Consider the following 27,509-nt stretch of genomic DNA (forward strand, 5'->3'; position numbering starts at 1 on the left):
AGCAAAAGACAGGAGCTCTTCACAGGTGGCCGACCAGTCCGGAATGATCTGACCTGGCTAGGGACACAACCCTTTAAGGCCCAAACAGTAGGCGTGGCTAAGATCTCAGCCAATTGCTGTAAGCACAATCATTACACTCTAGATACTGTAACTATATACATTGGTGATAGGTCTGTACTATCACATTCACCCCTTCTTGGAGAACTGACCCTGGGGTGGAAGGGCTGAAGAGGGAGAAGGGAAGGGAAAAAAAATGAGAGAATGAATGGAATGGATAGGTTAAGGACTGCAGCGGTCAGGGGGTCTGACCATCCGGCATGACCGCCGTGGTGCCGGGATTGGGGTCGCTGGTGTGGTGTCGCCAGCAGGCTCATCGGGTGCGACCGCTCCTTTGCTCAAATCCCCAGCCGTGTTGTTGTGGCGGCGTCGCCAGATGATCGGTAAGTAGTGGGGGTTGTTGCTCGCGGTTGCCGGTGGGTAGGTCATCAGTCACGGCAGTCGGGCCCCAGTGGTCATCAGCGATGGACCTGGTTGGCCGCGGCGGGTCCCTAGTCGGACACGGTGGCTGCACCGGCGGCGGCGTGGGCAGCGGCAGCAGGGGAGCGAGCAGCGGTAGCGTTGGCCCTGGGGGTGGTCATGGCCATGGAAATAGCGGGCTCTACAGTCAGGACCAAGGCCGGGTCGAGTGTTCCACACGGGGGTGAGAGGCGGGCCAACATCATGGTTGCTAAGGTGGGCTGCCCCTTCCGGGTTTGGCGTCTCCGTGACATCAGGCGTTGCCATGCAGGGGAGCCCTCACTCTCATTGGACGAGAGCTCTGGGGAAGAAGAGTTTGAATGGGATAGTGGCGGTTGGGCTTCACACGAGGCACTGTGTTTGCCGGCGGCCATTTTAGACCTACAGTCTGCAGCAAAGTGGCCATTTTTAAGGCATTTCTGGCACCTGGCTTTTCTTGCTGGGCACTGGGACCTGCTGTGCTTGTCCCGCCTACAGAAATAACATTTTGGGTTCGCAGGGGGCAGTGTAGCAGCAGCCGACAGGCCGTCAGTATCTCTGGGGGTGGTAGGGTAGAAGGGCACTCTACTCACATCAGAACGTGGGGTCCAGTCCCTAAAGAGCTCATTTCACTTGAAGTCTGCATCCTCCATTGTGATTGCAATCCGGGCCACGTCCTCTAGTTTTTCTACCCCTTGTTCGAGCAAGCGCAGCCTCACTTCGTTCGACCGGAGCCCGGCCACATAGGCATCCCGGACGAGATCTCGGCAGCAGTTTTGTCCACACAGTTACTGTTCTTGCCCAACGCCTTGACTACTTGTAAATATGCCCTGCTGGACTCGCCGGGCTGTTGCTTCCTCGACGCAAGCACGAGCCGGGCATGAACTCTGTTCATTGGTTGATCGTACAGTTCTTTCAGTACCTTTATGGCTGGTCTCATCCTGGATGTTCTCGTAGACTCTCAAGGACACCATAGACAGCAATGCTGTTAGACGCTGGTTATCCTCCTCCACCTCAATGAGCCTTAGGAAGTTTTCAAAGTTCAACAGCCAGAACTTAAAGGCTTTGAAGGCTGTAGCTGACTGTGGGTCGATGTCAAGTTTTTCTGGCCGAGTCAGACTCTCCATCCCTTTTTAAAAAAAATTCTTTTTGGTAATAAAATTGTAGACCTCGTCGAAAGAACCAAAGACCTGCTGATCCAAACCAAGGCTTTTATTAGCAAAAGACAGGAGCTCTACACAGGTGGCCGACCAGTCCGGAATGATCCGACCTGGCTAGGGACACAACCCTTTAAGGCCCAGACAGTAGGCGTGGCTAAGCTCTCAGCCAATCGCTGTAAGCACAGTCTTTACACTCTAGATACTGTAACTATATACATTGGTGATAGGTCTGTACTATCACATTGTACATATGAAAACTTATCCTGAATATGTATTGTTTGTCTGTCTATGTTATGTCAGGTTGTGTGTTTGCAAGTAAGTGTTTTGTACTGAGGACTGAGAATGCTGTTTCGACAGCCTGTATTTGTGCAATCAGATGACAATAAACTTGACTTGAACAGATCTCCTCTTTAGTTAATCCTTACCAACTTCATTAACATCATAGAACAATACAGCACAAGCCATTGGCCCATGATGTTGTGCCGACCAAAATAAATATATTCCACCATCAATCTGATCCTTCCCAACCTCAAAGCCCATAACCCTCAATTTTCAAGATTCAATTTATTGTCATGTAATAAAAACAGCACAATATCACACAAAATTTCTTTAGTCTGCTGCAAGGCAGATAAATTCACCATCGGCAGAAATTGCCTGAAGTCGCCTCTTACAATCAGAATCCCCAGAGCTGCACAGAGTCCAGTCCAAACAGAGTTCAAGAAATGAAGAGTCCAAGCATTATCCAGACAGAGCCCCAGATCCAAATCTCTGACACAATCAGGTACCCATCAGGGTCCTCGGCACCCTCTCGCACCCCAGTTCAGACTTGTGGGCCAAAATGACCTGTTACTGTGTTGTATGTCTAAAATTTAAAATTTAAGCTGCACACATTAAGCCCTTGTGACTGGTTAGTTTTATGTGAAGGATAAATATTGTAGTTTATTGATGGATTTTGTACGGCCTCCTAGTTGGGCTAAAATTGAGATGGCAAGTATTTCTGAATTTGAAATACATCAATTTTTGTTTAGATGGAATATAAATTTGTTACAACAATATAACATCCCTATACTAAAACACTTAATGAAGTTATGGATAAAGAAAAATAAAATGACAGGCTCTAGGGATAAATTATCAGCTTTGACTCCGTTGTATAATAATCAACTTATTGCATTGGAGATTTAAAGGTGTGAAAAATTTGGGAGATTGTTTTAAAGAGGGTAAATTTTTATCTTTTAATCAGATGAGGGAAGGATTTAGTATTGATAAGAACTCTTTGTTTTTTTATTATCAAATTCGATCTTTGGTAAAATGTATGTTTGGTAGAGATATGATTTTACTTGAAATGACTAAATTTGAGACTTTTCTTATGAAGGTACCAAAGAGTTATATTTCATCTATGTATCAAATATTACAGGATGGTATGGATAAAAAGGGTTGGGATAGATCTAAAAGTAAATGGGAAGCGGATACTGGTTTTATTTTTTCCGAAGATGATTGGTTAGATATCTGTTATGATAATGTAACTAGATTGATAAATGCACACTATGCAATAATTAACTACAATTTTTTACATCAATTAACACCTGAAAAATTTAAAAAGTATGGTTTTCATGAATCAGATTTGTGTTTTAGATGTGGTGATACGGTTGGAACTTTTTTTCATGCTGTTTGGTCATGTATACATATGCAATCTTTTTGGAAGAAAATTCAATCGTTTTTAGAGTATCTGTATAAGATTAAAATAGTTTTAGATCCAACAGTATTTTTATTGGGTAGTTTGCAACCTCTGAAAGGCTTGGGATTAGATAAGTTTCAGCTTGCTTTTGTATATTTAGCTTTATCCGTAGCGAAAAAATGTATTGCTAGTACGTGGAAAGATACAAATATGATTGATATTAATAGATGGCATAATGAGATGAAATATTGTTTAATAATGAAAAAAAATTACATATGTTTCACGTGATAATTATAATTTTTTAATTAATAAGTGGTTGTTATATTCAGAATATTTACATTTCAATTTATATTGATTAGATCTTAATATGTATATTTAATTTTTCTTTAATATTCTTTCTTTTTTCTTTCTTTATGGCTCTTCTTAGGAGAGTTGGCTGAAGGGAGGGGAGGGGGGTTTCTTTCCGTTCATGTTTATGGTTAATTGTTGCATATGTCATATATTATTTGTTTTTTGAATGAATAAATAAAGTTAAAAAAAAGGATAAATATTGGCTGAGCACAAGAAAGAGTGCCCCTTTGGTTCGATCCATCGCCTAGTGTGAATCCCTTAACTTCAGTTGCCAGCAGCTCACAGCCTGTGTGGGTTCCTCCCCTCAAGTCTCCAACAGCTCACCACCTGTGTCTCTGTTCAACCACAGAGCGCCTCATTGGTGCGCCATCATGGTCACTGTCTCATAGGTCATCTCCTCTGCTTCTCCCTCCCAAATGGTGGGAGGTGTCCCCGTTTTCCAGTGCCCTGCATCAGTCCTCTGCTTCCCTGGAATCTGCAACCCCACTGCTGTTGATCATAGTGTTACGGAGTCCAGAGGACCCCAAACACCAGCTACAATAGATATGCACCACAACACAAAGAGGTACTTAAAGAAAAGTAGATTTTAATTATAATTGAACAAGAAAGCAGAATTAGACTTTAACTTATTACTATCAACTTACTTAACCTACTGAATTCCCCCCTCTAATACTAAGTGCAGGTGTGTGTAATGTGTATATAAGCCTAGAAAAGTTCTTTGGATCACAGTCCAATCTCACTGGTTGCAGGCAATTCTTATACTGTTCACAGAAGTTAGCATGAACAAAGTTCACCTGTCTTTGGTGGTTAACAGGCAAATGATTACCACTCAGGAGGGTTCTTCCTGGTTTTCAGAGAGAGATTCCTTTTCCAGGACATCCACAACTGATTCCTTCTCAACCAGTCTTGCTGACGAAACTTTCCCCCTTCAGAGTTCTCCAGATGAGTGCCTTCTCCTTTGACCAGGCAGTCTTCCAAACATCTGCCAGCTTTGTCCTTCTGGAACTGATTTCTGTCTCCTCTCTCTCTGTTTTCACACCCTCCCTCTCTGAGAGCAAAGCTGTTCGGACCCTGCAAAGATCACATGCTCTCCCAGACACACTGCTGAATGTTGCTACTTTGTTGGATTTTTGCAAACAAGCACTCTACAAAAGTCCTGCAAAAATTCTGTGTTTTAAAATGTTTGTGTGCAAGCTGCTCTAACAATTCCTCCCAAACCACCTCTAAATACTCTGACACAATAGGCACTGCCATTTTAAGTGCAGACCCTGTGGCCGTAGTATTTTTAAATAAAATCACTGTTGACTCCATTTTCAGGGCATTTAAAGCCTGCTTGGGACCAACAGCAGTTGGACTGGGCGGATGGACCCCGCGGGAACCCGGTGACTGTGCTCCCCACTCTCCGTGGGTCCGCACCAGCGGCCCTCTATTTTACTTCCATCCAGTGGCTATGTAAGAGTCTTTTAAATGTCCCTTTTGTACCAGTCTTCATCACCAACCCCGACAATGTATTCCAGGTACCCACCATTCTCTGTGTAAAAAACTAACCTCCAACATCTCCCTTATACTTTCCTCCAATCACTAAGCATTTCTGCCCTGGGGAAAAAGATTAAATTGGCCAATTCTTTTTCCCTATAACCCTTACTTTATTTCTAACTATAGCATAGTAATAAAGGTGTGTTTTCTCAGCTCTCTTCACTCTCCAAACCATAGCTTTCCTTAAATTCTAATCTCTTCCAATTTGCTTCCTATCATCGTTCCTTTCAAAGGTGAGGATATTTCAACACCTGCCAAATTCCCCCACGGCCCAGTTTTCACCACTCTACAAAGCAGAGCAATCTGTCTATTTTCTACAGCATAGATTGTGTCCAGTGATTCAGATATTCCCATAGAAAAAGAAAACCCCAATCTTCATTGCAGAAAACCTGCAAGATCCAATCATTCTTTCTTTTCCCAAGACAATGCATTTCACCAGCCATCTCCACAGTGCCTAAAAATTTCTTCAGGCATTGAGGACTTTATTCATCTACTGGTCTAAATATTTACACAATAATTCAAAGAGTCATCCTTGCTGGATATACAAACATTTTATGGAGAGGAACCTGGGGGGAGGGGGTGATTAGGAAATGTACTTTTTGAAAAAAACATACCCATAAGTTGGGCCAGTGTAGAACAAAGTATTCCATTTCTGGGTCAAGGACATGGTTTGAGAAGATGCTGTTTAAACACCTTTAATGTGTTACTTTAGTCTTTCTTCTTTGGCTTGGCTTCGCGGACGAAGATTTATGGAGGGGGTAAAAAGTCCACGTCAGCTGCAGGCTCGTTTGTGGCTGACCAGTCCGATGCGGGACAGGCAGACACGATTGCAGCGGTTGCAAGGGAAAATTGGTTGGTTGGGGTTGGGTGTTGGGTTTTTCCTCCTTTGCCTTTTGTCAGTGAGGTGGGCTCTGCGGTCTTCTTCAAAGGAGGCTGCTGCCCGCCAAACTGTGAGGCGCCAAGATGCACGGTTTGAGGCGTTATCAGCCCACTGGCGGTGGTCAATGTGGCAGGCACCAAGAGATTTCTTTAGGCAGTCCTTGTACCTTTTCTTTGGTGCACCTCTGTCACGGTGGCCAGTGGAGAGTTCGCCATATAATACGATCTTGGGAAGGCGATGGTCCTCCATTCTGGAGACGTGACCCATCCAGCGCATCTGGATCTTCAGCAGCGTGGACTCGATGCTGTCGACCTCTGCCATCTCGAGTACCTCGACGTTAGGGGTGTGAGCGCTCCAATGGATGTTGAGGATGGAGCGGAGACAACGCTGGTGGAAGCGTTCTAGGAGCCGTAGGTGGTGCCGGTAGAGGACCCATGATTCGGAGTCGAACAGGAGTGTGGGTATGACAACGGCTCTGTATACGCTTATCTTTGTGAGGTTTTTCAGTTGGTTGTTTTTCCAGACTCTTTTGTGTAGTCTTCCAAAGGCGCTATTTGCCTTGGCGAGTCTGTTGTCTATCTCATTGTCGATCCTTTCATCTGATGAAATGGTGCAGCCGAGATAGGTAAACTGGTTGACCGTTTCAGCGCTTGACGTCCTGCTTTGCGGAAACTGCCAAAATGTTTGGCCTGGAAGTCAGCCTGAAGAAAACTGAGGTCCTCCATCAGCCAGCTCCCCACCATGACTACCAGCCCCCCCACATCTCCATCGGGCACACAAAACTCAAAACGGTCAACCAGTTTACCTATCTCGGCTGCACCATTTCATCAGATGCAAGGATCGTTACTTTAGTACATTGGTGGTATTTACAGTGTCACCACAGTGTGTCAATAGCCCTTTTACGTTGCTGTAAAGAAGATCCGTCATTAAGTCGGCTTTGCTAGTTTACACTGAATCAAATAATGTCAGCATAATGCTGGGCCAGAGTGTCATTTTACACAGCAAGCCGGCATTCTGGAAGCAAAAAAAGAGGTGGGACGTGGCATCAAGTGTGACGTATAACATAAGCCGCTTTCAGATGGCCACAATACCCGACGGTAAAGCTGCACGTTATACTCCTGTGCGGCAGTCGGGTGGCCATCTGAAGCGGGAAAAGCTGGCCAGGAAGTCTACTCACCCTACCCTTCTCCAGTAGGTATAATATCCTGCTTGGAGTATTCCCCATTGCAGCTGAAAGCAGCTCAGGCAAAGCTGCAGTCAACTTTCAGGTGCCTAGCAGCGGGTAGGCTGACTGTCAGCTGGCGACCCGCTGACAGCCACCCTCCCTGGTGCTGAAACCTACCCTCCCCGCTGCCTGACAGTTCCCTGGCATGGGACTACAGGGCTGGGGCGGCCGGCAGGGGACTACAGGGCTTACGCATGTTGCATAGAACATTGATGAAGGTAGAGTGGTGGATGTAGTGTATATGGATTTCCATAAGGCTTTTGATAAAGTTACCCATGCATGGCTCATTCAGAAAGGTAGGAGGCATAAAATCCAAGAAGGTCTTGCTTTGTGGATATAGAATTGGTTTGACCAGAGAAGGAAGAGGGTTTCTGCAGATTATTCCTGTTCTGCACAGAAGTCAGTGGCCAGTGGTGTTCCCCAGAGATATGCTCTGGCACCCCTCCTCTTCGTGATTTTTATGAATGACCTGGATGAGGAAGTGGAAGGGTGAGTTAAAAAAATTGCAGTTGACACAAAGGTTGTTAGTGTTACAAATAATCTGGAGGGTTACCATACGTTACAGAGAAACATTGATAGGATGCAGAGCTGGGCTGAGAAGGGGTAGACGGAGTTTAACCCACCAAAATAACCATATAACCACTTACATCACAGAACAGGCAAGTTTGGCCCTACTAGTCCATGCCGTAACAAATCCACACCCTCCTAGTCCCACTGGCCAGCACCCGGTCCATACCCCTCCAGTCCTCTCCTCTCCATGTAACTATCCAGTCTATCCTTAAGTGTAACCAATGATCCCGCCTCGACCACGTCTTCCAGAAGCTCATTCCACATCCCTACGACCCTTTGTGTGAAGAAATTTCCCCTCATGTTCCCCTTATAATTTTCCCCCTTCAATCTTAAACCACGCCCTCTAGTTTGAATCTCCCCCACTCTTAATTGAAAAAGCCTATCCACATTTACTCTGTCTGTCCCTTTTAAAATCTTAAACACCTCTATCAAGTCCCCCCTCAATCTTCTATGCTCCAGAGAAAAAAGCCCCAGTCTGCACAACCTTTCCCTGTAACTCAAACCTTGAAATCCTGTCAACATTCTCGTGAACCTTCTCTGCACTCTCTCTATTTTGTTTATATCTTTCCTATAATTTGGTGACCAAAACTGTACACAGTACTCCAAATTTGGCCTCACCAATGCCTTGTACAATTTCATCATAACCTCCCTACTCTTGAATTCAATACTCTGATTTATGAAGGCCAACATTCCAAATGCCTTCTTCACCACACCATCTACCTGAGTATCAACCCTGAGGGTACTATTTACTACAACTCCTAAATCCCTTTGTTGCTCTGCACATCTCAATAGCCTACCATTTAATGCATATGACCTATTTAGATTTGCCAATTTCGGTAGGTTAAATTTGAAGGGAGAATACAACGTTAATGGGAGGATTCTGAGCAGATTGGATAGACTAAAGATCTTCGGGTCCATGTTCAGAGGACATTCAAGGTTGCTGCACAGGCTGACAGTATGGTGTGATGACCTTCATTAACTGTGGATTGAGCTCAAGAGGTAATGATACCTATATATATATATATATATATATATATATACATACATATATATATATATATATATATATATATATATAGATATTATATAAGACCTTAATTAGATCCCACTTGGAATATTGTGTTCAGTTCTTGTCACTTCATTACAGGAAAGATGTGGCTGTGTAGAAAGGCTGTAAAGGTGATTTACAAGGATGTTGCCCAGATTGGAGAGAAGGCCTTATGAAAATAAGTTGAGTGAACTTGGTCTTTTCTCCTTGGAGCAATGGAGGATGAGGGATGACCTGATAGAGGTGTACAAGATGATGAGAGGTATTGTTTATAATGCCTATTTTCCTAGAGGTAATAAGGTTAAGGTGCTTGGGAGTAAGTACAGAGGGATGTAAGAGATAAGGTCTTCACACAGTCCAATGAATGCACTGTTGGCCACAGCAATGGAGGAAGTACTATAGGATATTCTAAGACACTGTTAGATGGGTACATGGAACTCAGAAAATTGGAGGGTTATGCAGCAGGGAAATTCTAGGCTGTTGTTAGAGTAGGTTATTTGATCGACACAATACTGTGGGCTGAAGGGCCTGTACTGTGGTGTAGATTTCTATATAATGTATGATTAAAGCAGACAGCCTGCTCCTGGATGATGTGAAGCTGCTCAAAGATAAATTTTAAGAATGCCATTAACCATTTAAAATAACATAAACAGGGCAAATGTCAGATAGACAGGTTTCCCAATTTTTACTAACACCATTAACCATATGTAATTTATACATATTTTTTCCTTTCTTAACCCGCCTTCCTCTGCTCCCACTATACTTCACAATGCAGCGAAGCCTCATCGATCCCATCCTAAAGAGCACAAGAACTTGCAGAATATTATCAGAACTTGGACCAAGTTATTTTCCACCAGCACTTTGTCCCGTTGACGTGCTCTAAGCTTTAGTGTGAAAATTCTCATTCTTGCCCAAATGTCTCACTCATCCCTATACCTGTAATCATCTTCAACCCCATAACCTACCAAGGTATTCGCAGTCGAACAGTTTTGGCCTCTTGTTCACTCCAGAATTTATTCACTAAATCATTGGTATCCATGTCTTTGGCCGCTAAAGTCGTAAGATCTGGAATGTTCTCCCCAAACCTTCTCTTTATCCTTTCCCACTTAAAACATTCCTTTAAAACCTTCTCTCTTGACCAAGCCTTTGTGCTTTAAGGAACTGTCAAGTTTATTGATAACTGTTTTGAAATGCCTTGGAAGAATTTGCAACATTAAGGCATTTGTTGATAAGGTACATGTTGTTGATTTCAATAATTGCCTGCCTCTAATGCGAGCCTTTATTCATATCTATTGATACATCCATTAAGAACCTTTGAACTAATACAATTGATATTCCCCAAGATGAGATCTGGATATGGCATCCGCTGTATGTAGTGTGCAATGAAAGGGCTGAAATGATGCCCTCTCACAGGTAACCCAAGGCTGCAACATAAGTCCATTAATGGTTTCTACTTTAGTACTCCCTGTCTTTTGCAGAAGATCATAAGTATCAAGAAAAACTCTCCAATTGTCCTTTTAACTTTGTGCCTGGCATCAGAACATTGCTCCAAGTTGGCTCATTGCAATGATTACTGGTGATGTTTTGTCAGCTCGTGCAACATTTACCAATTATTTTATGATTGTTCAGGTAGGTCTGTTATCTTGGAGCAGAAAGTTCAGTATCATTCTGACTCGAGCATAATAATTCAAGCTGACACTGGGACTGATTGAGTGCTACAATTGCACGGCACAGAGACATACAACATTAAAAAGACACTTGAACAGGTACAGGTTGTACCTTTCTTATCTGGTGCTCTGTGGTCCAGCAATTCCATGGACCAGTGCATTTGAATCTGCTGCCGTTAGTATAAACTCTTTACAGATAGCGCGGGACTCAAACTCTGGTCCCGATTGTTGGAGCTGTAAATGTGTTGTGCTAACCGCTATGCTAACTATACCGCCCCACGGTATTATTACCCGTTTTAAGCTTTGTTTTACCTTTGATAGATTTACATAGAGGTACCCTTAGGGTCAATTTCTGTTTTCTGGCATTTTATATGGTCTGGCAATGGCCAGGTCCCAACATCACTGGATTAAAGAGGTACAACCTGTATATGGATATGAAAAAAGGTAGAGGAATGTGGACCAAGTAATAGGACTCTCAGGGGGAACTTGATAGCCATGGATAAGTTGAGGCCAAAAGGGCCTGTTTCCCTGCTCTAAAACTCTATGATTCCATGAATCTTCAGGATAAAAAAACCCTGATACGAAGGAGAAGATCTTGACAGCATTATAAATATATACAGAGGATCAAGGAGTCAGTGGTACGATAAGTTTACTGTCAATTTACTAGAAAACATTAATATACCAACATCCTTCTCAAAAACAGGCTACGTGAAGGCAGTTCAGAGTGTTTGTTTATGAAGTTGTCAGCAACTGAACAGCAATGAGCTGATGGGAATGAATGAGGGTTGTCTTTACAGAAGTTAAAATAATCAAATACTGCATGCAACACAGTGCTTTCAACTTCAACACGGGCAGGAGTCGGCCGTATGGCTCCTGATTTCTGCCCCATCATTCAATGAATTCCTATTCCATTATTTCTTTAATATCTAAAAAAATCTGTCAACCTCTTTCTTGCTTATATGCCGTGACCATGTCTCCACGATCATCCAGGGTAAAACACTTCCAAAGAACCATCATATTCTGGAGAAGAAATTTCTTCACTTCATTATACTGAATCGACTCGTATTTTAAGACTCCTTTATTGCCATGTAACAAATACTTAAAATGTGCGTATGCTTGCTTTGCTGGCGCCCCCACCAATAAGAGAAAGAGACACGAACGAGAGTCTCTTCAGAGACACCGAGTATCCATGAATTCACCTCCTGAGCTCCTGCAACCTCTGCAGTTGGATGGCCTACTTTCCACTCCATTGGAGAACCTTAGCTCTAGGAACTCCTAGCAATTCAGATCAATTCAGTTTGTTTCAACTTTCCTTTTTCATAACTCCCTGCAATTTCTTGCAGTCTTGGGCAGAGCAGTTCCCATAACATACATTGATGCACCATGACAGCTTTCAATGGAGCACCTGTCAAAGTTGTTAAGAGATGCTGATGACATGCCACATTTCCTCAGGTTTCTAGTGGGTGAACCAAGACAAAACATGATGATTATCCTGAGGTTAAAGGTGTCTATTATCTCCACCTCAGCACCATGGCCTCTTCAATACAAGTATATCCTTCCTTAAGTAATGAGACCAGATTTTATGTTGCAGGCATGACTTACCAAGGCTGAGTGTTCAATGAATAGGTGTTATGATTTCAGGGCTACAGTTGACAAGAAGGGGGGAAAAAAAGGATGGTATTTAATCAGCTCCTTTCAAGGCATCCCAATATACTTTAGGGCCCATGAGGTACCTTTGGTAGTCTTGATGTAAAAATTAACAAGTCTGCAAGAAACTGCAGGGAGTTATTAATGTGGTCAAATTATCACTCACACCCCTCCCTGTTCCCTCCATTGACTATATCTAATCAATTCCTGCTGCCTTGGAAAAATGATTGATGTTTTAGAAATGTTTGTTGAGAGATAAATATTCATCCCCGGTCAGTGGGAAGTACATACTGATGTTTCATAAAAAAAGTAACAGTATCTTTTACGTCTACCTAGAGGGGTAGCACTCAGGCAGCACTCAGCCTGGAGCCTTGAGTTTAAGTCTCTGGAGTGGCACTTGAACTCATAACCTTCTACTTTGAGGCATCAGATTAATCATAATGGAACCAAGGAAATCTCATGGAAAATCACTTGAGATGAGCAAGTATTCATTACAGTTTCTCTCTGGAGAGTAAAAGTTAAAGTGCATGACAGAATAGATTGGGTAATGTAGCTGGTGTTAATGGTTTAAGCATCTATTCTTATTCTAAGGTGTATTATACTCCTGCTTTCTTATTTGAATTGAGGGAAGAATTAAGCATTAATTCTTATGAAATTAATTCCAGAATGGAATCGTTGCCTGTTTCTTGACATTAAGCAAATACCTAAATATCAAATATTGAACACATATTTCAGGATAACTGTAATCTGACCAGAATATTGGTAATACCTCCTACATACTGGAGACCATCCATCCTGCTGGGAGTTTCCTGTGCAGAACCATCTATCATTTTCATTGCAGTATCAACTATTGATTATGTATCTTTGCTGCGATCACCATACCTTGAAATATCAATGCATTGTCCCATGCCTTTGAGAAGCAAAGTTCACATCTTCAATCAAATACAACCTGGAGTCTTCATGTCAAACTACATCTAAATAGTTCCACACATTGAAGATCTTGACTTTCTCAAAGACTGAGGGAAGGAGGAGAGGAGTCACGTGATGGAGTAGTGGCCGGACGGTGAACTCCAGCCCTCTCCAGAAAAGTCGGGAAAAACAAGAGAAAATACAAAGGCACAGAAATACAAGTTAAAGAAAAGTGAGTATAAAGGTGGAAAGAAGATGGAGACAAAAGGAGAAAAATCAAAATCAACGGAAAGAAGAGAGGAAGAGAAGACAACGGAGGAAAAAGGTGAAGGCCTTACCTGTCCGAAGAGGCCCGCTGTGGAGAGAAGACCCCACTACCTCAGGTCGGTAGAAAGAGAACTACAACAATGGCTCACAGAGCCGAGTAAAAGTGCGCAACCGCGCATGCGCGACTCCTCGCGCATGCGCGATGCGCATGAAAAAAAACACACCGACGGGAGGGGGGACCAGCTGGGGAGTCGATCTCCACAGCCGGCAACGACAGCTGCAGAACACCTGCAGCAAGAAGAGACCACAGAAGACAATGGAAACAAGATAGAAGAGGAGGAAAGGGCAGCAAAGAAACAACAGATGGTCAACCTAGAGGAAGAAGAAGAGGAAGAGGAAGAGTACAGGGAAATAGAAGAAGAAAAGAAAGGCAAGGTAAAGGAGGTACTTGCTCTTGTTAGAGGATACATGGAGTCATTTAAAGAATGGCAAACACAGGAATTCAATGATTTAAGAAGAAGAATAAACAACACAGAAAAGAAAATAAATAAAATGGATATGACCTTAACAGAAATGGGGAAAAAAATGGACAAGATGGAAGAACGGGCAGTAGCAGCAGAAATGGAGGTAGAAGACTTAAAAAAGAAATTGGAGGAATCTAATAAAAAAACTAAAGAGACACAAGAATTACTAGCCCAAAAAATAGATATAATGGAAAATTATAACAGAAGAAATAACATAAAGATAGTGGGCCTTAAGGAAGATGTAGAAGGCAAGAATATGAGGGAGTTTATAAAAGAATGGATCCCTAAGGCCCTATGATGTCCAGAACTACAGCAAGAAATGGAAATAGAAAGGGCACATAGAGCATTGGCCCCTAAACCACAACCACAACAAAAACCAAGATCTATTGTAGTAAAATTCCTAAGATATACTACAAGAGAAAAGGTACTGGAGAAGACAATGGAAAAAGTAAGAGAGGGCAACAAACCACTGGAGTATAAAGGGCAAAAAATCTTCATTTATCCAGATATAAGCTTTGAACTCCTAAAGAAGAGAAAAGAGTTCAATGCAGCAAAAGCGATTTTATGGAAGAAAGGATATAAATTTACACTGAAGCATCCTGCGGTATTGAAAATATTTATTCCAGGACAACAAAACAGACTATTCTCGGATCCAGAAGAAGCACGAAAATTTGCAGAACAATTACAAAAATAGACTGAGGGATGAAGACGGGTAATGAGAGCAAAAATTATCACGATTGATATGTATGTGGGTAAAGACAAAAATAGACTGAGGGATGAAGACGGGTAAGGAGGGTAAAAATGACCACGATTGATATGTATGCGGGTAAAGAGGTATAAGAGTGAATAGAGACAATGGGCATAACCAAGTTAAAAGGAAGAAACTACTAAATTTACTGAAAAAGGAAAAAATAGATATAGCATTTGTCCAAGAAACACACTTAACTGAATTGGAGCACAAGAAATTAAAGAGAGATTGGGTAGGACATGTAACAGCAGCATCGTATAATTCAAAAGCAAGAGGAGTGGCTATATTAATTAGCAAAAATGTGCCATTTAAAATAGAAGAGGAAATAATAGATCCAGCAGGGAGATATGTTATGATAAAATGTCAGATATATTCAGAGCTTTGGAATCTACTTAATATATATTCACCTAACGAAGAAGATCAAAAGTTTATGCAAGATATCTTTTTGAAGGTAGCTAATACGCAAGGGAACATACTAATAGGAGGGGATTTCAATCTGAATTTGGATCCAAATATGGATAAAACGGGGAAAAAAATTAATAGGAAGAACAAAGTAACCAAATTTATAATTAAATCAATGCAAGAAATGAAACTTGTGGACATATGGAGGAAACAAAACCCAAAAGAAAAGGAATACTCATACTACTCGACTAGACATAAAACATACTCAAGGATAGACCTATTCCTGTTATCAGCCCACATACAAGGGAGAGTTAGGAAAACGGAATATAAAGCTAGACTATTATCGGACCACTCACCCCTGTTATTGGCAATAGAGCTAGAAGACATCCCTCCAAGAATGTATAGATGGAGATTAAACCCCATGCTACTTAAAAGACAGGATTTTAGAGAATTTATTGAAAAACAATTAAAAATGTACTTTGAAGTAAATACGGAATCAGTGGAAGATAAGTTTATACTATGGGACGCAATGAAAGCATTCATTAGAGGGCAAATAATAAGTTATGCAACCAAGATGAAGAAGGACTATAATCAGGAAACAGAGCAGTTGGAAAGGGAAATAATAAACATAGAAAAAAAATTAGCAATAAAGGAAGATACAACCAAAAGAAGAGAATTGGCGGATAAAAAAATAAAATATGAAACATTACAAACATATAAGGTGGAGAAGAATATAATGAAGACAAAACAGAAATATTATGAACTAGGGGAAAAAACACACAAAATCCTAGCATGGCAGCTTAAGACAGAGCAAACTAAGAAAATGGTATTGGCAACAAGGAAAAAAGACAAACAAATTACATATAATCCAAAAGAAATTAAGGAAAACTTCAGAGAATTCTATGAACAATTATACCGAACCGAAAACGAAGGGAAAGAAGGGAAAATAGATGAATTTTTGACTAAAATTGAACTACCAAAACTACAAATAGAGGAACAAAATAAATTAACAGAACCATTTGGAACAGTAGAAATACAAGAGATAATAAAAAATTTACCAAATAATAAGACACCAGGAGAGGATGGACTCCCAATAGAATTCTACAAAACATTTAAAGACCTAATAATACCGCCCCTCCTGGATGTAATCAACCAGATTGATGAGACACAAAACTTACCAGATTCATGTAAAACAGCAATAATTACAGTGATACTAAAACAAGGGAAAGATCCACTCTCACCAGCGTCATATAGACCAATATCTCTGCTAAACACAGATTATAAGATAATAGCTAAACTATTAGCGAACAGATTAGCAGAACAGGTACCGAAAATGGTAAATTTAGACCAAACTGGATTTATCAAAAAAAGACGCACAACAGACAATATTTGTAAATTTATTAACTTAATTCATGCAGTAGAAGGAAATAAAGCACCGGCAGTAGCAGTTGCTTTAGACGCAGAGAAGGCCTTCGACAGAGTAGAATGGAATTACTTGTTCAAAGTATTGCAAAAATTCAGTTTACCGGAGAAGTATATTAATTGGATTAAAGCATTATATAAGGGACCGTTAGCGAAAGTGACAGTAAATGGACATGTATCAAAGCAATTTAACTTAAGCAGGTCAACGCGGCAGGGATGCCCACTATCACCATTATTGTTTGCGCTAGCTATAGAACCACTAGCAGAATCGATAAGAAGAGATAATAATATAAAAGGAATAAAAATAAAAGACAGGGAATATAAAATCAGTCTGTTTGCGGATGATGTGATAGTGTACTTAACAGAACCAGAACTATCAATAAAAGAACTATATAAGAAATTGAAGGAATATGGAGAAGTGTCGGGATACAAGATAAACGTAAATAAAAGTGAAGCAATGCCTATGAATAACGCGGATTTCTCAAAATTTAAGGAGGAATCCCCATTCAGATGGCAAACGCAGGCAATAAGATACCTAGGTGTGCAAATAAACAAAAATCTAGGCCAATTATATAAACTCAATTACAATCCACTAATGAAAAAATTACAGGACGATTTAGAGCATTGGAAAGAGCTACCACTAACACTGATAGGAAGGATAAACTGTATTAAAATGAACATTTTTCCAAGGATACTATACTTATTTCAGGCATTGCCAATACAACTGACAGAAAAATTCTTCAAAGAGTTAAAGAAAATAATAAGGAGATTTTTATGGAGAGGGGGGAAACCGAGGATAGCACTAGACAAATTAACAGAATGGTATAAACAAGGAGGCTTACAATTGCCAAACTCCAAAAATTACTATAGAGCCGCACAATTAAGGTACCTATCAGATTTTTATCAAACAAGGGAAAAACCAGACTGGACGAGACTAGAATTAGATAAAATAGGGGAAAAGATACCTGAACACATATTATATAAATGGGACGAAAAATTGGTACAACATAGAACTTCTCCAGTATTACACCATCTCCTCAATATATGGAAGAAGATTCATGTAGAAAGAAATAAAATAAATTACCAAATACCAAAACTAATATTGACGCAAAATAAGCTACTCCCTTTTACAATAGACAACCTTGCCTTTAGAAAATGGGAAAAAAAAGGGATTAAAAGAATAGAAAATTGTTTTTCAGGAAGTAGATTCTTATCCTTTGAACAAATGAGAGATAAGTACAATATAACGGGAGATACAGCGCTGGCATATTACCAACTGAGATCCTACTTGAAAGATAAATTAGGAAGCAACTTGAGTTTACCAGAGGGAAGTAACCTTGAATATGTGATTACAGATACAATGTTAATCAAAAGATTTATAAAAAATATGTATATTAAACTGCAAGAAAAGGAAAATGAGGAAACAAATGGTAAAACTAAACAAAAATGGGAACAAGATTTAAATATAAAGATAAAAAAGGAAACATGGGAGAAGTTATGCTCTGGAACGATGAGAAATACAATAAATACGAGGCTGCGTATGATACAATATAATTGGTTACTATACATTACACCGCAAAAGTTAAATAAATGGGACCCAACAGTATCTGATAGATGTTTTCGATGTAAAAAAGAAAGGGGAACAACAATTCATGCAATCTGGACATGTGAGAGAGTAGAAAAATTTTGGGATGATCTCAATCAGATATTAAATAAAATAACAGAAAACAATATACCAAAGAATCCAGAGATCTTTCTCCTAAGTAACATAAAAAATAAAGAATTTGGAATTGACTTGGAGGATGCACAAAAAAGATTTGTTAAGATAGCCCTAGCCGTAGCAAAAAAATGTATTATGTCAACCTGGAAATTGGAAGATAATTTGAAAATACAACAATGGTATATAGAAATGAATAAATGTATTCCATTAGAAAAAATAACATATAGTTTAAGAAATAATATTGAAATATTCGAACAAGTATGGGAGCCTTACATTAAATACAATAGCGAAAACCTACCGGGAACAAACATTACCTAAGTTGATGGAAGGAGAAGAAAAGAAAAGAATGGACTCAGTAGAATTTCTGGTGTATTTTTGTTGAATGACAACATTGACTAACTGAATTAATGCAACCTAGATTGTATAACTAAAATGGATGAGAGGGGGGGGGATGGGGGGGTGGCTTGGGAGGAGGGCGGGGGGAGGGAGAAAAAGTCACTGTAAATGTGTGGAAAAGAAAAAGTGTATATCATGGCTATTGTGATTTATGGTGTGAAAAATAAAAAATTAAAAAAAAAAAAAAAAAAAGACTGAGGGAAGGAATTGCAATGCCCATCTTTACTATGGATACTTCCTGCTTATCACCCTGAAGAAAATAGATTCAAAGCTTTAAACACATAGGGGTTATCGATTAACTTAACATGCTCTGATATTCACACAGAAATTACACAAATAGGCCATTCTGCCAAATTTGTCCATGACAGTATTCATGATCCACAATATTCTCCACCCACCTTCACTGGCTCACCCTATCCCCATATTCTTCCATTCCTTTCTGCCTCGTGTGTTTATGCAGAATCACCTTAAATACCCCTCTGCTGTTCACCTCATCTTCCCCCAATGGATTATGTAGAAACATAGAAGATGAGATAGAAACATAGAAGATAGGAGCAGGAGTAGGTCATTCGACCCTTCGAGCCTGCTCCGTCATTCAACGAGATCATGGCTAATCTTAAAGTTCAGTACCCCATCCCTGCCTTCTCTCTGTAACCTTTAATACCCTTATACTGAAGAAATAGATCTAATTCCCTCTTAAATATACTTAATGAACCTGCCTCCACTGCCCTCTGTGGCAATGAATTCCACAGATTCACCACCCTCTGGGTATAGAAATTCCTCCTCATCTCGGTCCTAAATGGTTTGCCTATTATCCTCAAACCATGGCCCCGGGTTCTGGATTTTCCCATCATTGGAAATATCCCATCTGCATCCATTCTGTCCAGTCCTGCCAGAATTTTATATGTCTCTATGAGATCCCCTCTCAATCTTCTAAACTCCAGGGAGTACAATCCCAATTTGCGCAATCTTTCCTCATAAGTCATTCCTGCCATTCCAGGTATCAGCCTGGTGAATCGCCTCTGCACTCCCTCCATTGCAAGAACATCCTTCCTTAGATAAGGTAACCAAAACTGCACACAATACTCCAGGTGTGGTCTCACCAAGGCCCTGTACAGCTGCAGTAAGGTATCCTTGTTCCTATACTCAAACCCTCTTGATATGAAGGCCAACATACCATTTGCCTTTTTAACCGCCTGCTGTACCTGTATGCTCGCCTTCAGAGACTGATGTACAAGTACCCCTAGGTCTCTCTGCACTTCCCCATCTCTTAATCTATTGCCATTCAAATAGTAATCTGCCCTCTGGTTTGTATTACCAAAGTGGATAACCTCACATTTATCCACATTGTAGTGCATTTGCCATGTATCTGCCCAGTCCCTCAATTTATCCAAATCACACTGGAGCTTCCTGACCCCTCAAAGAACAAACTGCCAGAGAAACTCAGCAGGTCAAACAACATGTGCAGAGGGAAAGGCGTGGTCAACGTTCGGGATAGAGACCCTGCATCAGGATTGAGTACATCAAGGGAGGGCAGAGACAGGATATAGTAAGTGATAAATGGAATCAGTTGTGGTGGGGGATGACCGATGGTGCCAGGTTGGAGGAGAGTGAGAGGGAAGGTAGAGACAGAGGCTCTTGGCGATAGAGAACCTGAGAAGAGGGAGATGATTGACAGTTGGAACCTGGTGCGGGAGGAGGGGAGGCCAAGGAAGAAGAAACCCAGATAGACAGGTGTGTGAGTGATGGGCAGACAGAACCAGTGGGGATTTGGAGTGGAAAAGATGGACCAGTAGAAGTGGGGGGGGGGAAAAAAATCACTTGTCTTGTGGGTTACCTGAAAATTCAATGTACATTTCATTGGGTTGCAGGCTACCCAAATGAAATAAGGGAAACTGTTATGGCTGTTGACTTAGTCTGCAAACAGGTAACCCATTTTATAATTCTTAAAAAAGTTCTGATGGCATCCTCTTTGCCACATTAAAAAATACCAGCCAGCTTAATCTTTCCTGATGGCTATATTTTGTTGCACAGGACAGTTAGCATTTGCCACTACTGTGCAAGTAAACAAATACGTTCCACCTCTGAATGAGAGGAATTAAAATCTGTCACAGGGTGGTAGAAGATGTGCATCAGGATGAACATTAGATTCATTTTTCAAGGGTCAATGTTATTGTTCATCTCCACCAGGTAGTGTAACAGGGGACTCTGATTTACGGGCTGTTCCAGGTGATTCACGCAGAGACAGACATGGAGAACTCATTAACTCAGTGAAAAGCACCCTTTGGTTTGCTCAAAACTTGTTGGTCTTCTAAACAGTGAGATGTCTGTGAAGAATTGCTATAGACCCTCCAATACATCCTCCCTGCGAGAGCTCTCCACAGTGATAGACCCTCCAATACATCATGCCTGTGAGAGCTCTCCATATGGATAGACCCTCCAATACATCATGCCTGCAAGAGCTCTCCACATAGAAAGACCCTCCAATACATCCTGCCTGCGAGAGCTCTCCACATAGATAGACCCTCCAATACATCCTGCCTGCGAGAGCTCTCCACATAGTTCCAGTTTTCTGTTTTCTCTGCTGGATTCAATTTTTTTTCCCTTTTCAGCATTTTATTTCTCCCCAATTTCCTCTTTTATGATGACTGTTAATCTGCTTTCTGTTCTTTTTATTTGATAAATATAACTAAAGCTTCTTTCCCATAGCAAATATTTTAAAATCGTACAAATGGTTACTTGCACAAATAAACTGTACATAAGCCATTTGTGTACAAGGTCTGTCAATTCTCTTAGAATCTTCTGAAAGATTTCCAACTCTGTGTCACGCAAATGTAATTAAAATCCATTATTACTTCTGCCTAGTTTCTCACCTTGCACGCTCCATAAAAAATGAACTCATCCAGCCTCTGTTGCTAGTGTTCCAACTCTCCAAGTCCCATTCATTGATCACTCCTTTACTTGGCAACCAATACTCTCCCAGTCTGGCAGGACCTGCATTTTTATATTCTCATTGTTGTTTTCAAATAATTTCTTTCCAATTTCTGAACAATCTCCAGCCCCATCATACTCCAGTTTCCTCCAGTGTTCAACCTCCTTTGGCAGCCATGCCTTCAATGGCCAAAGCCCCACATTCAGAAATTCCCTCCCTAAACCTTTTCAACTTCCGATGAATTTATGAGAGGCTTTTGGCATCCTTTATTACATTTAACACAGATGTTAGCTCCAATAACCCATGAAAACAGCCACAAAAATTAGAATTTAATCTTACACATCTGAAATCAGAATAATTTAGTTTTGTAGAACAGAAGCAATTCCTTTGGCCCACCATGTTCCAAGCCAAAGTCAACTATGATTTGTACTAATCCCATTTACCAGACATAGTCTGTAGATTTCTATGCATTGTCAATTCAAGTGCTCGTCTAGATACTTTGCAAAGAACATGAGAGTACCTGCTTCCACCACTGATACAAGTTCCAGACTACATCCCCCTCTGGCTGAAAAAGTTCCTTCTCAGTTCCCTCCAAACTTCTTACCCCTTATGTTAAACCCACGATCTCTACCTTTAGATATACATGTCAAGGGAAAAAGTTTGCTACTGCCCCTCTTATCCATACCCCTTCTTATTTTGTAGACCTATCTCAGGTCACCTTCAGCCTCCTCTGCTCAGGGAAAACAAACCCTTTCCAATCTTTCCTCGTAACACTACCCCAGGAATTGTCCTGGTCAGACTCTCTGCACCCTCCCTCATCTAATCATGTCCTTCCTATTGTGTGGCAACCAGAAACATAGACAATAAAGTTACAAAATACTCTGACCTGAAGCAGGTTGTATAAAAGTTGCAAATCTACCATGAACAGAGGTTGATACCAGATCCATACTTAATTTTCTATCTAAGGTTAATGCTCGTTCAGAGCATTTGGGTACACAGGCCTGGACAGAATTGTCCATCATAGCTGGGGACTTAACAGGCCAACTTCAAATTAAAAATTCAATCAGCAAGTCCAAGTCCTACCAGAGCCCCAAACACTCTCAACCACAAGTACACAGCCCCTGGAGATATCATATCCCACCTGCATCGTCAAGTAGTGCTACTGCTCCCTACTTACAAGCCCAAATTTCGGTACAGAAAGATCTGAGAAGATAAATTACTTCCTACATGCCTGCTTTAAGTTGGTAAACTGGTTCACATCAAGGAATTATCAGCCAACCTGATGGAGTATGTCACTGCCTTCACAGACGTCATTAGCAAGTGTGTACAGGACTGCATGCCAAAGATAACAAATCAGAGTGTTCCCCAATACACAGTTCCCAACCAGAATCCATGACTGAGCCGAGAGATCTACTCCCTTCTGAAGTCCAGGTCTGAGGTGGTCAAGTTAGGTGACCCTGATCTATTCAAGAAATCCAGATATGACCGTCATAAGACTATCACGGACACCAAGAGGCAGATGAACTTCACAGACACCTATTGATTGTGGCAAGGTGCACATGCTATCAGAGTAGTTTGGCAGAATAGCAGGCAACAATGCATCCTTCCTAATGAGCTCAATCCATTCTACATCACATTCAACATAAAGTAATTGAGTTGAAGACTAACTATGGTTACCAGCATCCCTGAGAATTAAACCACAGAAAGTGATTGGGCTGGATGGAGTCCCTAGCCAATTCTTAAGAACCTGCGCAGACCAATTGATGGGAATATTCAAAGACATCTTTAATTTCACTGTACTAAAGCCTAAAGTTCCTGCCCAGGAAGGTCTCATCCTGATGCAAAATAAATTCAAGATCATATGTCTTCATAATTAGTAACAGTACCTCTGCCGTTGATCATCATGAAGTGTTTCGAGAGTGTGCTCACATTATCTCCAACCTTACAGGCAACCTACAATTCACCTACCACTTCAAAAGATCCATGGCAGGCATTGTTTGCCCTATATCCTATGACTCAATACTTGGACAACTAGGGTACACACATCAGACTATTTAAACAACTGTAGCTCTGCTTTCAACACCCAAACAAACACTTAGTCTCAATACCCCCTTCTGTAACTGGATCCTCACCTTCATAACCTTCAGTCCGCAATCAGTGAGGATGGGCGACCACACCTTTTTCACGATAATCCTCAACTCTGGTGTTCCACAAGGTTACACATTCAGCCCCTATCTATTGCTCCTTAACCAGTCATGACTGTGTGGCCAAATACTGCTCAACAAGTTTGCTGATGTCACCACCAGCAAAGTTGGTACAGAACTTCCTCGGCCCAAGAAATTGTTGGGAGTTGTGAACACAGCTCAGGCCCTCAGGAAAACCTGCCTCTGCTCCACTAATTCTGTCCACTGCCTCAGGAAAGTGGCCGACATATTAAAAGACTCATCCCACCCCAGTCACACTCTCTTCTCCCCTCTCCCGTGAGGTAGAAGATACAAGAATTTGAAAATGTGCACCACCAGATTCAGGGATAGTTTTTTTTCCACCACTGTTCATGATTGAATTGACCTCTCATTAGTAAAATGAGGCACTGGTTTTAACTAAACCTGTAACAATACTCAACACTTATGTTTTATTTTGTACTCAGAGACAGGTTGACTTGAATGGATAGCTTACAAACCAGTTTTTCACTGTATTTCAATATAGTTAACAATAATTATTGGTTACAGATCAGGTGTGAACTCAAGGAAGGGTTGAAGAAGTTTAAGGCCAGGCTGATCTCTTGGGTTCCTGCTATGTAGGTGAAATATTTTCAGTCATGTTTGAGAAAGTAAGATTTCAAACAGACATTTGTTTATTGAAGATAGAGGATTCAGAAAAATCATAATTTGCATGGGAAGCAATGCATATTTACACTACAAATGCTTATGTTTATTTGTAATATTCAGAAAAGGAAAAATGGTAATATTTTGGAGAGAGGCAGATCTAACAATCATCTTTTATAGAATGACAGAAATTGCATCTTACGTTCTAGCTTTTGGCCAATTGTGTCTGACAGACTATTGATAACGGTCTAGATTTAACTAATTTCACTGGTCTTTTTTTTTGTCCAATTCCATTTTTATGTCATTGAGATTCATTCTGAAGTGATATCATAATCTTTCACTCAAAAATCACAATCTGCTAATAAAATTCTTTTGATGTCATAGTGGCAACTAATAAGTTGGAGATGGAGTAGGAATGAGGTAGGACCTGCAGTAAATGTCTAGATAAAATTTCTACATGAAGTGAAATGATGCATTCAAACAGTGCCCTCCAGCAACTGCATGTACCTGTACAGTGGATCACAACACAAAGACTTGCAAGGTAAACACCACATATACAAGGGGCTACAATGAAGCATTCCAATAAAATAGGATAGTCACCTCACACAAATTATGTATGTAATATCAAATATAGTAATTTACAACAGGCCTGACTGCATGTAATGAATACCCTGTCATCTCCATTCTGGCTGGGACTTGTAACATCTCTATATGGAACCAATAATCCACTGTGTTAAAAGAAACTCTCCACACAAGCCCTTCTTTACACACATTCATCTCCACATGGACCACTGCCTGTACCTTCAAGAAAAGAGAAGGGTTCATTGTGACACTGCTTCAGCTATTTTACTTTGAAGTGCAAATTTTACTCTACTAATTTCAGGTAATTTGACTTTCTCATTCTTGTTTGGAAGAATAAAATTCAACTTTGGTCATCTGCAAGGATAATGACTGCCCTACAATTGTTACCATTGATTTCAATGTTTCTATCTTATGAGAATGAACAACTAGAATTCTGCATCTGTTCAATCAGCTGAACTATTGCAGGTAATTCCATGCACCAACCTTCAGGCAAACTTTAAACATCGTGGAAAGGATTTGGAGTGGTTTGCCAGAATAAAAAATTTTCATAAGTGAGAAATTGGGAAGGATAATTATGTTGGAAAGGGTAGACATGTCCGATCACAATGGAATAGAGATTGAGGGACAACTATTTTCAAGACACCAGAGGTTTTCACAGAGAAGGTGAAAAAAAAACCTACAAATGAAAACCATTATTATTCCTGGAGAGCCTTCTATCTTGCACCCTACATAAAAGTAAGATAATCTAAATCTCTGCTGTTTGCATTTAAACTCTCATGGGAATCTAGGAATTGTTGATGATATCAGGTTTTACTGTCAATCTACAATTGCCCTTGAGAAGATGCCACTGAGACATTCCTTGAACTCTGTGGTCTTTGCAGGGAAGTTGTTCCCATTGTGGCATTAGTGGGGGAATTCTTGGATTTAGATCCAGAGGATCTAACGAACCAGATACTTATTTCCACATCAGGAAGATATGTGACTTAAGGGAAACTATCTACCTGCTGTCTTCGCATTTCTTGATGGTAGGTTTTGTGTGGTGATATTGGAGTAACCAATACAGGTGGATTGTATAGATGCAGCCATTGTGTGCAGGTGATAGAGGGAACAATTGTATAAGTGTTGGATGGGGGGGGGGGGGGGGCTACTTTGTCCTTGATAATGTTACTCCACAAATCACCACAGGCATAGTAGCCTAAATTGAAGTCCAGTGGCATATATGTTAAGCTACAGGATTAGCAGACAGAGACCTCAACTACTGATCCAGAGAAAGATGTTCAAGTCTAATCAAGGCAGTTTGAGAATTTAATTTCAATTAAATATGGAATTGATATCACTGGAATGTCATTGGATCACTTCTGTCCACAGGGAAAGAACTTTACCCATCAATGTGGCTGGCTTTTCATTGGTTTCTCTGCTGCTATTAGGGTTGGACCATAAATCTCAGCGATATCCACATTCTGTATGTATGAAAGTAAAATGCTGAACTATACATTTCTATGATCACTATGAAGACAAATGGTGGCCAATCACTGAACATATATCGTGCGCCAACAACCAAAGATAAATTACTCCTCCTTAATGTCACTTACAATATCCAATTATGTCTTTACACTCCTCTTGTCAAAGGCCACTGATGGTTTCCTGCAGGCATTGTAATTTTATGGAATGACTTTAGAAAATCTTTTTAAAAATGGAAACAAAAAAAAAAACAGGAATTAATCAATTTGAAATCTGTTCCTCACTGCTTGATCTGCCAGGCAATTCCAATAGTTGCAGTTTTTATTACACAAGAAATATTAATAGCAATGGCAGTCTTCTGTGCAGTATTCTTCCACCAAGGCTGCATACACTCACTGTTTAATAATCTGAAATAGAGGGCCTCAGTGCAAAATTTTTACCTTACCCAAATAAACCTTAAAATTTTGATTAAAATTCAATTCTTAATTAGATATCATCATAGCTTATCCTGAGGCTATTCCAAAAGACATCACACAGCAATGAACTAGTTACGATATTATCTGAGGAAATGCGTGTTGTTCTTTGCATCTGTTTGATGCAGATGGAACAAGTTGCTAACTACTTGAATCACATTGCTTTAGACTCGGTGTAGAGCTCGTTTTTTTTTAAACTTTATTTAAGATTTTATAACATGAATAAAATAGAAAGTTACAGTAAAAAGATTAAACGTAAGATAATAAAAATTACAATACTACATCGGCAGACTAAATAAACTAAGCCCCCCCCCAATAATTAGTACACAACATTAATGACCTAGCTTAAAGTTAGTCTAACCCCCCCTCCAAAATAAAGAGTGAAAGAGTGAAGAGTTAATAAAATGAACAATATTGTATTAAAAAAAGCCCACTTACACAAAAAAAGATAAAACATAACAAATAAAGATACTAACAACAAAAAAAATTATCAATACTAAAATATCAAACTTAAAAACATATTTAAATCAAACTTAAATGCCTATATTTAGCAAACGAAGTCCATTTCAACCTATAAAAAGACATCCTATTCTG

At 40.4% G+C, this 27,509-nt stretch overlaps 1 long non-coding RNA gene across 1 annotated transcript in view; it reads right to left on the reverse strand.

Annotated features, from left to right (window-relative positions):
• Window positions 1-27,509, reverse strand: part of LOC138764383 (uncharacterized) — a 141,199-nt gene that overhangs the window by 9,925 nt on the left and 103,765 nt on the right. Inside the window, exon 4 of the long non-coding RNA XR_011358148.1 lies at window positions 26,574-26,664. This is a non-coding gene — a long non-coding RNA (uncharacterized lncRNA). The remainder of the gene's footprint in view (window positions 1-26,573; window positions 26,665-27,509) is intronic.

The sequence above is a fragment of the Narcine bancroftii genome, chromosome 1 (assembly GCF_036971445.1).
Source record: "Narcine bancroftii isolate sNarBan1 chromosome 1, sNarBan1.hap1, whole genome shotgun sequence".
NCBI classification, from domain to species: domain Eukaryota; kingdom Metazoa; phylum Chordata; class Chondrichthyes; order Torpediniformes; family Narcinidae; genus Narcine; species Narcine bancroftii.